The sequence below is a fragment of the Schistocerca cancellata genome, chromosome 2 (genome assembly GCF_023864275.1).
Source record: "Schistocerca cancellata isolate TAMUIC-IGC-003103 chromosome 2, iqSchCanc2.1, whole genome shotgun sequence".
Classification (NCBI taxonomy): Eukaryota; Metazoa; Arthropoda; class Insecta; order Orthoptera; family Acrididae; genus Schistocerca; species Schistocerca cancellata.
Window position 1 is genome coordinate 1102044697 of NC_064627.1, and position 13836 is coordinate 1102058532.

A 13836-nucleotide genomic window follows, 5' to 3' on the forward strand; every position below is an offset into this window, starting at 1 on the left:
TAGACCGGCAAGGGAACTTGCTGTTCCAACAGGACAATGCACGTCCGCATGTATCCCGTGCCACCCAACGTGCTCTAGAAGGTGTAAGTCAACTACCCTGGCCAGCAAGATCTCCGGATCTGTCCCCCATTGAGCATGTTTGGGACTGGATGAAGCGTCGTCTCACGCGGTCTGCACGTCCAGCACAAACGCTGGTCCAACTGAGGCGCCAGGTGGAAATGGCATGGCAAGCCGTTCCATAGGACTACATCCAGCATCTCTACGATCGTCTCCATGGGAGAATAGCAGCCTGCATTGCTGCGAAAGGTGGATATACACTGTACTAGTGCCGACATTGTGCATGCTCTGTTGCCTGTGTCTATGTGCCTGTGGTTCTGTCGGTGTGATCATGTGATGTATCTGACCCCAGGAATGTGTCAATAAAGTTTCCCCTCCCTGGGACAATGAATTCACGGTGTTCTTATTTCAATTTCCAGGAGTGTAGTTCGTTGCGTTTGGTCTGGGCGGACGTCACAAGACATCCGTTCAAGTTGATCGTTGATTCCTTGACTCATTGCCAGTTTTTGTATTACAGAGACCACGTAGCGTTCTGAGCGAACACACTGAACTACCGTGCCGGCATCCACTGAGCTAGCGGGAGCGGACGTGATGTGTAATTAAAACTTGTATTGGCGCAGAAGAGAATGCTCTCATAGTAAATATCGACGGTGGTATTACAAGCTAAAATTTAGTTTTCGTTTTTCGATAGCATTGCTTATTTGGTATATTGAGTTCTCCCATATTTCTGAGTGTTAATTGTTACTCTGTTTTTCTTTTTTTATGCCTGCAGGGAGCAAATAAAAAACAAGTTTAATGAAAAGGTAAGGTCTGCCGCAATTTTTATTTCTCCGTACCATTTTTCGTGAAATATTACAGATCTTTTGTAAGAACAGCTGTCTCAGTATGTAAGACACACAGCGAAATTGAAAGTCTGTTTTTGCGGAGACTGACTAGGTACTGCGCTATAACATTCGTTTGTGAGTTCTCCGAGGCTGGACGAAGAACCGAGGGCGGCAGTAAGAGGAGATGAGTTGTGCGGACGGTCTCGTAATGTAGCACCTGTTGTCAAAGGATTAACTCCGAATGAAACTCATCTAGCAACGCGAAATGAAATGTGGAATTCCAGTCTACACTGCGGAAGACCGTAAAGATCTGAACCTAAAGGGACTCTCTCACAGCAATGCTCTGAATCAGAGAATGTCAGATACATAGTCGGAGAATCACCGCAATGCAGGTTGGTGACAACACGACAATTTTCGGCCCGGCTGTAAAAGTGAAGGAAACGTTATACTGCGTTATCACATGTTACTGGAAGATTTTAAATGTGTATTTTTAAACCGACTGTCGGTTATTTAAATTTTTCATGAATGCTTTGAATGATTCCTTTATCAAAATGATGTGAAACTAGTAGTTTTCTGTATGTCTATACACGAATACCTTAAACATTACCAGTGGTACGAAATAAAGTATTTTCATTTTTTGTGTAGGGTAGTAGTTTTTAAATGAAAATTCGTTGGACATTAGGACATGTCGAGAAAAAAAATGATTTACGTTAGATTTCAAATTTGATTTGCTGTATGTCAAACATTTTATGATATTGAGCAAATGACCCAAAATTTTATTGATTCATACCGAACCCCCTTGTGAGCCGCTTAATAAGAGATTTCAATTTTTCTATATAGTTTTGTAGGTATGAACGTCATTAGGCTTCTAAAATTTTTATGAGGAATTTATGACGAATTTCATGTATAGGTGAAAATACAGTTAAAATGCTGAATACAATATTTAATCTTAATATCATGTAAAGGATGTTAGGAGTGGCGCCTTATATCGCTCCTGTATAGAGCCTGTGTATTGGGAGAACGACTCATGCGTTCACAGTGACAGATGGTCTGAAGCGGGTCCAGTCCATACATAGTTCTAATCTGCTAGACGACAGTAGTGAACAGAGTCATTCAAGAAACAGGTCAGTGGAATGTTTTTTTCTGAATTTTTCTGTTTAGTTCTTGAAGGCTTTTTCGTACACTTTTGTACACTTTTTGTACACTTTTGTATATGGTTTTAGTAGAGTGAATGAAGCATGAATGCCGTCTGTAGATCGTTGTTCTACTGATGAACGTAGTACGAAGGGGAATTTTGTATCATAATATATTAAGTATGTTTATGGTACAAGGGAAGCTAATTCTAGTGCAAATGAAAATGGTTAATAATGTAATGTACAAACAAAATATCAGAATGTTAAATATTTATTACGGGAAAAAGTACAGTTAGAAAGTGTGTTATTTGTTGAGTGGTTAATCATGAGAATATTTCTGTATCGCCGGCCGCGGTGGTCTAGCGGTTCTAGGCGCTCAGTCCGGAGTCGCGCGACTGCTATGGTCGCAGGTTCGAATCCTGCCTCAGGCATGGATGTGTGTGATGTCCTTAGGTTAGTTAGGTTTAAGTAGTTCTAAGTTCTAGGGGACTGATGACCATAGATGTTAAGTCCCATAGTGCTCAGAGCCATTTGAACCATATTTTTTGTTTCTGTATTGGCTTTAAGGAAAACTGACCAACCAGAACGGAGTATTCTTCGCGCGTCTCTTGGAGATATAGAAGGCTTACAGCAGTGTAAAGGAGTCGCAGCCCAGCCTTTCAATGGTACGTACGGCCGTGTGTAGTATGAGCTCCGAAGGAAGTTATAATTTGCCCGTTTTAGTTGTGCTACATGGTTCAAAAGTGTTTTAAAGTGAAGGCATATTTATTCTGGTGTGCATTTTAGAAAGTATGTGATAAAAGACAGTAATTCCGCCTGACATATTGAGCAGGTCGGTGACTATAATTCGAGCGCATTAGACACCGATAAACTTAGTAGTATGGCGAACATCTCCATTTAAGAACAATCCGTGCTTCGGGAAATACGTTACCATAAACTTGCTAACGTGAATGTAAAGGTTTGTGCGAGACTGTGGTACGATTAGCACGGGCTCGGCAATGAGCGTGTGAATTATCAAGGTTCAGAATAAACCGAAGCTTTGTCAGTGTTTCCACCTCTCATTCAAAATGAAGACTTTTTCACGATTCTTGGAATAGTTACGTTGTATGCAGCCTTGTGCGCGTTGCAGTACGGTAGGTTTCTGCTCAGCTTTCCTACCGGCGATCTGCTGTAACGAGTTCACAGGTAGGTGTAGGTAAAGGACGAAGGGAACCGCGCCGCCGCACATGGTGCATCTGTGCCGGAAAAACAGTCAAAAAGCCGTAGTACATTGAATCCGTGGTTGATAGAAATTTTGTGAAAGACCGTATAAGAACGATATTGAAAAATTTAGTAAATCAGTACACGCGGAATTTTGAACGGAACTCGTTTCGAGTCGCAGGAGAGACTTAAAGAAATAAGAATATGAAACTTCCTGGCAGATTAAAAATGTGTGCCGGACCGAGACTCGAACTCGGGACCTTTGCCTTTCGCGGGCAAATGCTCTACCAACTGAGCTACCCAAGCACGACTCACGCCCTGTCCTCACAGCTTTACTTCTGCCAGTACCTTGTCTCCTACCTTCCAAACTTAACAGAAGCTCTCCTGCGAACCTTGCAGAACTAGCACTCCTGAGGACTCCTGAGGTCCCGAGTTCGAGCCTCGGTCCGGCACACAGTTTTAATCTGCCAGGAAGTTTCATGTCAGCGCACACTCCGCTGCAGAGTGAAAATCTCATTCTGGAAATAAGAATATGTTGGACAGTCACAATAACAACTATAGCGGATCGAAGCAGCAGATGGCGTCTTAGCGGTATAAACGAGCAGCAGCAGGACACGGCAGCGCTGCCAACTTAACACGACGAGCGGGGACCTGAAACTGGTACAGTCTAAAATACAATACAGCGGGGTAGCCGCGTGGTCTCAGGCGTCTTGTCACGGTCGGCGTGGCTCGCCCTGTCGGAGGTTCGAGTCTTCCCTCGGGCACGGGTGTGTGTGTTGTCCTTAGCTTAAGTTAGATTAAGTAGTGTGTAAGCCTAGGGATCGATGACCTCAGCACTTTGGACTCATAAGACCTTACCACAAATTTCCGAAAATAAAAAAGGAAGGCTTTTGACACTGTACCACACAAGCGGCTCGTAGTTAAATTGCGTGCTTATGGAATATCGTCTATTATGTGAATGGATCTGTGATTTCCTGTCAGAGAGGTCACAGTTCGTAGTAATTGACGGAAAGTCATCGAGTTACAGGCCCTTGCTGTTCCTTATCTATATAAACAATTTTGGAGACAATATGAGCAGCCGTCTTCAGTTGTTTGCAGATTACGCTGTCGTTTATCGACTAATAAAGTCATCAGAAGATCAAAATAAACTGCAAAACGATTTAGAAAACGTATCTGAATGGTACAAAAAGTGGCAGTAGACATTAAGTAACGAAAAGTGTGAGGTCATCTACATGAGTGCTAAAAGGAACTCGTTAAACTTCGGTTACACGATAAATCAGTCTAATCTAAAAGCCTAGGTATTACAATTACGAACAACTTAAATTGGAAGGAACACGTAGAAAATGTTGTGGGGAAGGCTAAACAAAGACTGCGTTTTATTGGCAGGACACTTAGAAAATATAACAGACCTACTAAGGAGACTGCATACTCTACGCTTGTCCGTCATCTTTTACAATACTGCTGTGCGGTGTGGTATCCTTACCAGATAGGACTGACGGAGTACATCGAAAAAGTTCAAAGAAGGGCAGCACGTTTTTTACTATCGCGAAATATGAGATAGAGTGTCACGGAAATGATACAGGATTTGGGATGGACATAATTAAAAGAATGGCGTTTTTCATTGCGACGGAATCTTCTCATGAAATTCCAGTCACCAACTTTCTCCTCCGAAGGCGAAAATATTTTGTTGACACCGACGTACATAGGGAGGAATGATCACCAAGATAAAATAAGGGAAAACAGAGCTCGCACGGAAAGATATAGGTGTTCATTCTTTCCGCGCGCTATACGAGATTGAAATAATAGAGAATTGTGAAGGTGGTTGGATGAACCCTCTCCCAGGCACTTAAATGTGATTTGCAGAGTATCCATGCAGATGTAGATGTGGATGAAGAACTCTCATTTAGTGTTAAGTGCTTAACAAACAGAGGAGTAGATATTAAAGTAAAAGGGGTGGTTTCTGACGATATTTCTTTGTTATTCACGGACGGTGGAGTAGAATCTGCTTCATGTATGTCAGTTAATGTAACTAGTGTGGATAACATAAATCCTGATAGTCACATTAAGCATGAAATCGGTAACAACCAAATGTGTGATGACTGTTGGTAATGTTACTAAAACAAATGTGTCAAATGTGGATACCAAATGTGGCATAGTGCCATTGGAACAAGCTAAACAGTAATGAAGCTGTAAGTATGCAGGAAATGGTTGCAGCATTAATGGGTTCTATAAGAGACGGACATAATAATTTGGCTGAAACAACTGGTCAGAAAATTAGTAAACTTGATGAAAAACTCGAAAAGCAAGTTAGTGATTTTCACGGCAAACTCGAAAAGCAGACTGCTGTTTTATAAGAAATGTGTTAAAATGATTTGAGGTCGTTAGAACGTAAAGTGGATGGCAAAATTTTTCAGGTTGAGAATAACTGCCGACAGTTCATTAAAACTGAGGAAAGTGAATTGACGTTAGCTAGGACGTTAATGTTGATATTGCTAATGATGTAATTTCCTGTAACAATGAACCGCGGAATTATTCCTTGTGTAATGGTGAAATAATAATAAGAAGAATTAAGCACTCACACTTCAATTCATACAATCTACCTTTTCAGTCCTGCGATAAATAACATTGGCATTACTGCAACGAATGTAGTGTAGTTAGGAAAATCCACTATATTACAGCAACTGCTATGTACAGATTCTAAAAAAGATTTTCAAGAAGCGCTCTTGTATGTCTGTAAGTGCCAAACCGCTAGTAAGGAGCAAAGCCGTTTTATTACGATAGTGTGTAGAAAAAATTATCAATTAAAAAAAACGATGTTCGGTACACTGCCTTTTAATTATTCAGTCCGCTTTCCTCACACAGACTGTCAGCCACAGTCAACCTTAACCAATAACAAACTCTCTGGCCTGCGCAGTTTATACGTACATTTACTTTCATACTGTACATTCCGTTTCATAATGGAAACTTACCACGAGATTCACAGAACATAATCATCACTCTGTTGAAGGAGGCACGAGCTGAAAATACGTGGATTTGTTTCTTGGCATATCATGCCTGAATATTATTGCTCACCACACAGGACAGAAGCGCGAATAAAAACATACTTCGTAATTTGGAAGTCTACGTCGACGTCTACATCTACGAGATTACTGTGCTATTCGCAATGAAGTGCCTGGCAGAGGGTTCAATGAACCACCTTCAAGCTGTCTCTCTACTGTTCAGCTCTCGAACGGCACGAGAGAAAAACGAGCACTTAATTTTTTCTGTACGAGCCTTGATTTCTCTTATTTTATCGTGATGATTAATTATGTCTATGTAGGTGGGTGCCAATAGAATCTTTTGGCAATCGGAGGGGAAAACTGGCAATTGAAATTACACGAAAAGTTACCGTCGCAACGAAAAACCTCTTTTTTTAAAATGATTGCCACTCCAATTCACTTGCTTCTCTGTGGCACTATCTCCTCTTTTTCGCGATACTATAAAACGAGCTGCCCTTCTCTTAAATTTTCCGATGTCATCCGTCAGTCCCACCTCAGACCGAGCGAGGTGGCGCAGTGGTTAGACACTGGACTCGCATTCGGAAGGACGACGGTTCAATCCCGCGTCCGGCCATCCTGATTTAGGTTTTCCGTGATTTCCCTAAATCACTCCAGGCAAATGCCGAGATGGTTCCTCTGAAAGGGCACGGCCGACTTCCTTCCCCATCCTTCCCTAATCCGATGAGACCGATGACCACGCTGTCTGGTCTCCTTCCCCAAACCAACCAACCAAGTCCCACCTCATGTCGATCCCCCACCGACAGCAACACTCTAAAATAGGGCGGACAAGACCTTTTGTACCTTCTAAGTGTTCTGCCAATGAATTGCAGTCTTTAGTTTGCTCTACGCACAGCACTATCTATGTGATCGTTCCAATTTAGGCTATTTGTAATTGTAATCCCTAAGTATTTAGTTGAATTTACAAACTTAAGATTTGTGTGGCTTATCGCGTAATCGAAATTTAGCGGATTTCTGCTAGTACTCATGTGAATAACTTCGCACTTATCTTTATTCAGGGTCAATTGCACCACACAGATATCGTATCTAAATCACGGTATATTAAAAATTTTTACTTATGGACCGTCTGACAGCAACTGAATAAAATACAATTTTAGTGTCATACGCGTTTCGCCTTTATTTTCTGCAAGGCATCATCAGTGGCCTGGAATATGTACATATGATAGCTATTTTATTTACATTTTTGTCAATTGTGCCTATAGGTTAAAAACAGGTGTGGTAGTTGGTATTTCCTATTAAGTAGTAATGTTTTGAACTATACTTACAGGTTGCGCGGACAATTTCCTACATATTACGCTTGCATTTTTTGTGTTGTTCTTCTTCTTTGTTGTTGTTGTTGTGGTCTTCAGTCCTGAGACTGGTTTGATGCAGCTCTCCATGCTACTCTATCCTGTGCAAGCTTCTTCATCTCCCAGTACCTACTGCAACCTACATCCTTCTGAATCTGCTTAGTGTATTCATATCTTGGTCTCCCCCTACGATTTGTACCCTCCACGCTGCCCTCCAATACTAAATTGGTGATCCCTTGATGCCTCAGAACATGTCCTACCAACCTATTCCTTCTTCTGGTCAAGTTGTGCCACAAACTTCTCTTCTCCCCAATCGTATTCAATACTTCCTCATTAGTTATGTGATCTACCCATCTAATCTTCAGCATTCTTCTGTAGCACCACATTTCGAAAGCTTCTATTCTCTTCTTGTCCAAATTATTTACCGTCCATGTTTCACTTCCATACAAGGCTTGCTTTTGTTGATGTTCATCTTATATCCTCCCTTCAAGACACCATCCATTCCATTCAACTGCTCTTCCAAGTCCTTTGCTGCTCTCACAGAATTACAATGTCATCGGCGAACCTCAAAGTTTTTATTTCTTCTCCATGGATTTTAATACCTACTCCGAATTTTTCTTTTGTTTCCTTTACTGCTTGCTCACTATACAGATTAAATAACATCGGGGAGAGGCTACAACCCTGTCTTACTCCCTTCCCAACCACTGCTTCCCTTTCATGCCCCTCGACTCTTATAACTGCTATCTGATTTCTGTACAAATTGTAAATAGTTTTTCGCTCCCTGTATTTTACCCCTGCCACCTTTAGAATTTGAAAGAGAGTATTCCAGTCAACATTGTCAAAAGCTTTCTCCAAGTCTACAAATGCTAGAAACGTAGGTTTGTCTTTCCTTAATCTTTCTTCTAAGATAAGTCGTAAGGTCAGTATTGTCTCACGTGTTCCAGTATTTCTACGGAATCCAAACTGATCTTCCCCGAGGTCGGCTTCTACTAGTTCTTCCATTCGTCTGTAAAGAATTCTTGTTAGTATTTTGCAGCTGTGGCTTATTAAACTGATTGTTCGGTAATTTTCACATCTGTCAACACCTGCTTTCTTTGGGATTGGAATTATTATATTCTTCTTGAAGTCTGAGGGTATTTCGCCTATTTCATACATCTTGCTCACCAGATGGTAGTGTTTTGTCAGGACTGGCTCTCCCAAGGCCATCGGTAGTTCCAATGGAATGTTGTCTACTCCGGGGGCCTTGTTTCGACTCAGGTCTTTCAGTGCTCTGTCAAACTCTTCACGCAGTGTCGTATCTCACATTTCATCTTCATCTACATCCTCTTCCATTTCCATAATATTGTCCTCAGGTACATCGCTCCTGTGTAGACCCTCTATATACTCCTTCCACCTTTCTGCTTTCCCTTCTTTGCTTAGAACTGTGTTTCCATTTGAGCTCTTGAGGTTCATACAAGTGGTTCTCTTTTCTCCAAAGGTCTCTTTAATTTTCCTGTAGGCAGTATCGATCTTACCCCTAGTTAGATAAGCCTCTACATCCTTACATTTCTCCTCTAGCCATCCCTGCTTAGCCATTTTGCACTTACTGTCGATCTCATTTTTGAGACGTTTGTATTCCTTTTTGCCTGCTTCATTTACTGCATTTTTATATTTTCTCCTTTCATCAATGAAATTCAATATTTCTTCTGTTACCCAAGGATTTCTACTAGCCCTCGTCTTTTTACCTACTTGATCCTCTGCTGCCTTCACTACTTCATCCCTCAAAGCTACCCATTCTTCTTCAGCTGTATTTCTTTCCCCCATTCCTGTCAATTGTTCCCTTATGCTCTCCCTGAAACTCTGTACAACCTCTGGTTCTTTCAGTTTGGCCGGCCGCAGTGGTCTAGCTGTTCTAGGCGCTCAGTCCGGAGCCGCACGACTGCTACGGTCGCAGGTTCGAATCCTGCCTCGGGCATGGATGTGTGTGATGTCCTTAGAACTACTTAAACCAAACTAACCTAAGTTCTAGGGGACTGATGACCATAGATGTTAAGTCCCATAGTGCTGAGAGCCATTTTTTCTTTCAGTGTATCCGGGTCCCATCTCCTTAAATTCCCACCATTTTGCAGTTTCTTCAGTTTTAATCTACAGGTCATAACCAATAGATTGTGGTCAGAGTCCACATCTGCCCCTGGAAATGTCTTACAATTTAAAACTTGGTTCCTAAATCTCTGTCTTACCATTATATAATCTATCTGATACCTTTTAGTATCTCCAGGATTCTTCCAGGTATACAACCTTCTTTTATGATTCTTGAACCAAGTGTTGGCTATGATTAAGTTATGCTCTGTGCAAAATTCTACAAGGCGGCTTCCTCTTTCATTCCTTCCCCCCAATCCATATTCACCTACTATGTTTCCTTCTCTCCCTTTTCCTACTGAGGAATTACAGTCACCCATGACTATTAAATTTTCGTCTCCTTTCACTACCTGAATAATTTCTTTTATCTCGTCATACATTTCATCTATTTCTTCATCATCTGCAGAGGTAGTTGGCATATAAACTTGTACTACTGTAGTAGGCATGGGCTTTGTGTCTATCTTGGCCACAATAATGCGTTCACTATGCTGTTTGTAGTAGCTAACCCGCACTCCTATTTTTTTATTCATTATTAAACCTACTCCTGCATTACCCCTATTTGATTCTGTATTTATAACCCTGTATTCACCTGACCAAAAGTCTTGCTCCTCCTGCCACCGAACTTCACTAATTCCCACTATATCTAACTTTAACCTATCCATTTCCCTTTTTAAATTTTCTAACCTACCTGCCCGATTAAGGGATCTGACATTCCACGCTCCGATCCGTATAACGCCAGTTTTCTTTCTCCTGATAATGAACGCCAATTTGCGGTTTTTTTCCCATTCCACAACACTATGCACTGAACGCTTGTTTTAAAGCAATGTTTTGGTTTCTGTTACCGACTGTCAAATGTTTTTGCCAAAGATCGAATATTATTGCCAAACTTATGAGTGTAACTATTGAAGTATCTGTGGTCTGTTCGTGTATGCATTTGTGTGTGCGTTTTTGTGTGTGTGTGTGTGTGTGTGTGTGTATGTGTGTGTGTTTTTTTTTTTTGGTGTGATATATATGTTTTTGTGCTGTGTGTGTGTATGTGTATTTTGGTGTTTTTTTTCTGTGTGTGTGTGTGTGTGTGTGTGTGTGTGTGTGTGTGTGTGTGTGTGTGTGTGTCTCCAGATGATGTGGGGAAGAGTTTTCTTTTTTTTTATGTTATCATTTCCTTTACTAAGTGTAGTAGGGAGCCTGTGCTGATGTGTGTTTGTTCATTTATCACATGTTTGTTTTCTGCTCTGGCTTTCTGGATGTGGAAGTTTTCTTGCATTTGTATAAGATGTTTGTCATGGTTGCTTATTCTCATTATTTTCATTTCGTGTTGCATGTTTGTAGGATGATGGCTGTAGTGTTTCAAATGCTCTGCAAATGTGGAATGGTTTGTTTCATACTTCCAACATCTGATATGTTCTTTGTATCTTGTTTGAAAATTCCTGCATGTCATGCCTATGTATACTGCATCACAACTTTGACATTCAAGTTTATATATTCCTGATGGTTGGAATTTGTCTCTCTTGGTAGTTGGCTGGCTTAGGTGTGATTGAAGGGTTTGCCCAGGCTTATATGCTATTTGATAGTTGAAGATATCTAGTTGATAGATAGTTGATAGATAGTTGAAGATATCTAAATCAGTTTGCAATTCATTTTGGTCATCTGATGACTTTACAAGACCGTGAATGACAGTATCATCTGCAGAGAATCTAATAGGGTTACTCAGATTGTCTCCTATGTCTATAATATAGAACAGGAACAATAGAGGGCCTATAACACTTCCTTCGGGAACGCCGGATTTTACTTCTGGTTTACTCGATGACTTTCCGTCTATTACTACAAACTGTGACCTTACTGACAGGAAACCAAGAATGCAGTCACACAACTTAAACAATATTCCATGGGCACGCAGTTTGGTTGGAAGACGCCTGTGAGGAACTGTGTCGATAGACTTCTGGAACTTAAAAAATATGGAATCAATTTGACATACCCTGTCGATAGCACTCATTACCTAATGAGTGTAAAGAGCTAGTTGTGCTTCGCTAGAACGATGTTTTCTGAATCCGTGCTGACTATGTGCTGATAAATCGTTTTCTTCGTGGTAATTCATTATGTTGGAACACAGTATATGTTCCGAAACCCTATTGCAAATCGACTATAGTCATCTCAACTGCGCGGTCATCAACGGCCGTAGAAAGACCCAATTTTTACGTAGTCCAGTTTTTACATAGTCGAATCTAGCCACTGTCACGAATGATGATGATGAGTATGTAATGATGAAGACAACACAAACACTCAGTTCCCGGGCAGAGAAAATCCCCAACCCGACTAGGAATCAAACCCGGGACCTCGTGATCCAGCGGCAGCAACGCTAGCGACTAGACCACGAGCTACGGACAGAGAAGGTGAAAGGCGTCCACAAGCTAAAGTGAAATAACAAAAATCAGAATAGCCATGAATGTGCTAGTAGAACACGTACTTATGTTATAGTTCATACGCAACAAAGCAGTTTTCTCCTTGTTTATGGATTCACAATAGGGTTACGAAAGAGGAACCACCATAGGACGTAGCGCGGAATTAAACGATCAACGGCAAATAGTCGAAAGCTATAGAAAAACAGCATCTAGGAATTATTTCCGCAACATGAAAAGAAAAAAAATACGTTATACAAATAAAGGAAATATTTACCACCTGAGGAATTGCGTTACAGAAGATCGTTGAAGCGAGGAACGTAATAAATCAGAATGACGCAGACTTTACCTCTTCCTTCCCCATTGTTCTATATTTCAGTGGGCATCCCGGGTCACATATTAAATTAATACCAGTCGGTAATTGTGTAGTTAGGAGTGCAGCTCTGAGAAGTGGGTAAACACCAGAAGATTAAGAACCCATTCCTTGTTCAGTTTAAATACCAGCCTGATTACTATTCATTTTGATTCGAATAAATAATACACTTCTGGCCATTAAAATTGCTACACCACGAAGACGACGTGCTACAAACGTGAAATTTAACAGACAGGAAGAAGATGCTGTGTTATGCAAATGATTAGCTTTTCAGAGCATTCACCCATTGTTGGCGCCGGTAGCGACACCTACAACGTGCTGACATGAGGAAAGTTCCCAACCGATTTCTCGTACACGAACAGCAGTTGACCGGCATTGCCTGGTGAAACGTTGTTGTGATGCCTCTTGTAAGGAGGAGAAATGCGTACCATCACGTTTCCGACTTTGATAAAGGTCGGATTGTAGCTTATCGCGATTGCGGTTTATCGTATCGCGACATTGCTGCTCGCGTTGGTTGAGATCCAATGACTGTTAGCAGAATATGGAATCGGTGGGTTCAGGAGGGTAATACGGAACGCCGTGCTGGGTCCCAACGGCCTTGTATCACTAGCAGTCGAGATGACAGGCATCATATCCGCATTGCTGTAAAAGATCGTGCAGCCACGTCTCGATCCCTGAGTCAACTGATGGGGACGTTTGCAAGACAACAATCATCTGCACTAACAGTTCGACGACGTTTGCAGCAGCATGGACTATCAGATCGGAGACCATGGTTGCGGTTACCCTTGACGCTGCATCACAGACAGGAGTGCCTGCGATGGTGTACTCAATGACGAAACTGGGTGCACGAATGGCAAAACGTAATTTTTTGGGATGAATCCAGGTTCTGTTTCCAGCAGCATGACAGTCGCATCCGTATTTGGCGACATCGCGGTGAACGCACATTGAAAGCGTGTATTCGTCATCGCCATACTGGGGTGCCATTGGTTACAATTCTCGGTCACTTCTTGTTCGCATTGACGGCACTTTGAACAGTGCACGTTACATTTCAGATGTGTTACGACCCGCGGCTCTACCGTTCATAGGATGTCCTGTATAGGCCTTTCTGGATACAGAAAATGTTCGACTGCTGCCCCCGCCAGCACATTATCCAGATCTCTCACCAATTGAAAACGTCTTGTCAATAGTTGTCGAGCAACTGTCTCGTCACAATACGCCAGTCACTGCTCTTGTTGACGCTGCATGGGCAGCTGTACCTGTACACGCCATGCAAGCTTTGATTGACTCAATGCCCAGGCATATCGAGGCCGTTATTATGGCCAGAGGTGGTGGTTCTGGGTACTGATTTCTCAGGATCGATGCCCCCAAATTGCTTGAAAATGTAAACACA

The 13836-nt window shown here is 41.7% G+C and overlaps 1 non-coding gene across 1 annotated transcript; it reads right to left on the minus strand.

Annotated features, from left to right (window-relative positions):
* Positions 1–3446: 3446 nt before the first annotated feature.
* Positions 3447–3521, minus strand: Trnas-cga (transfer RNA serine (anticodon CGA)). Its single transcript has one exon. It is a non-coding gene; the product is annotated as a tRNA-Ser (tRNA).
* Positions 3522–13836: the final 10315 nt, after the last annotated feature.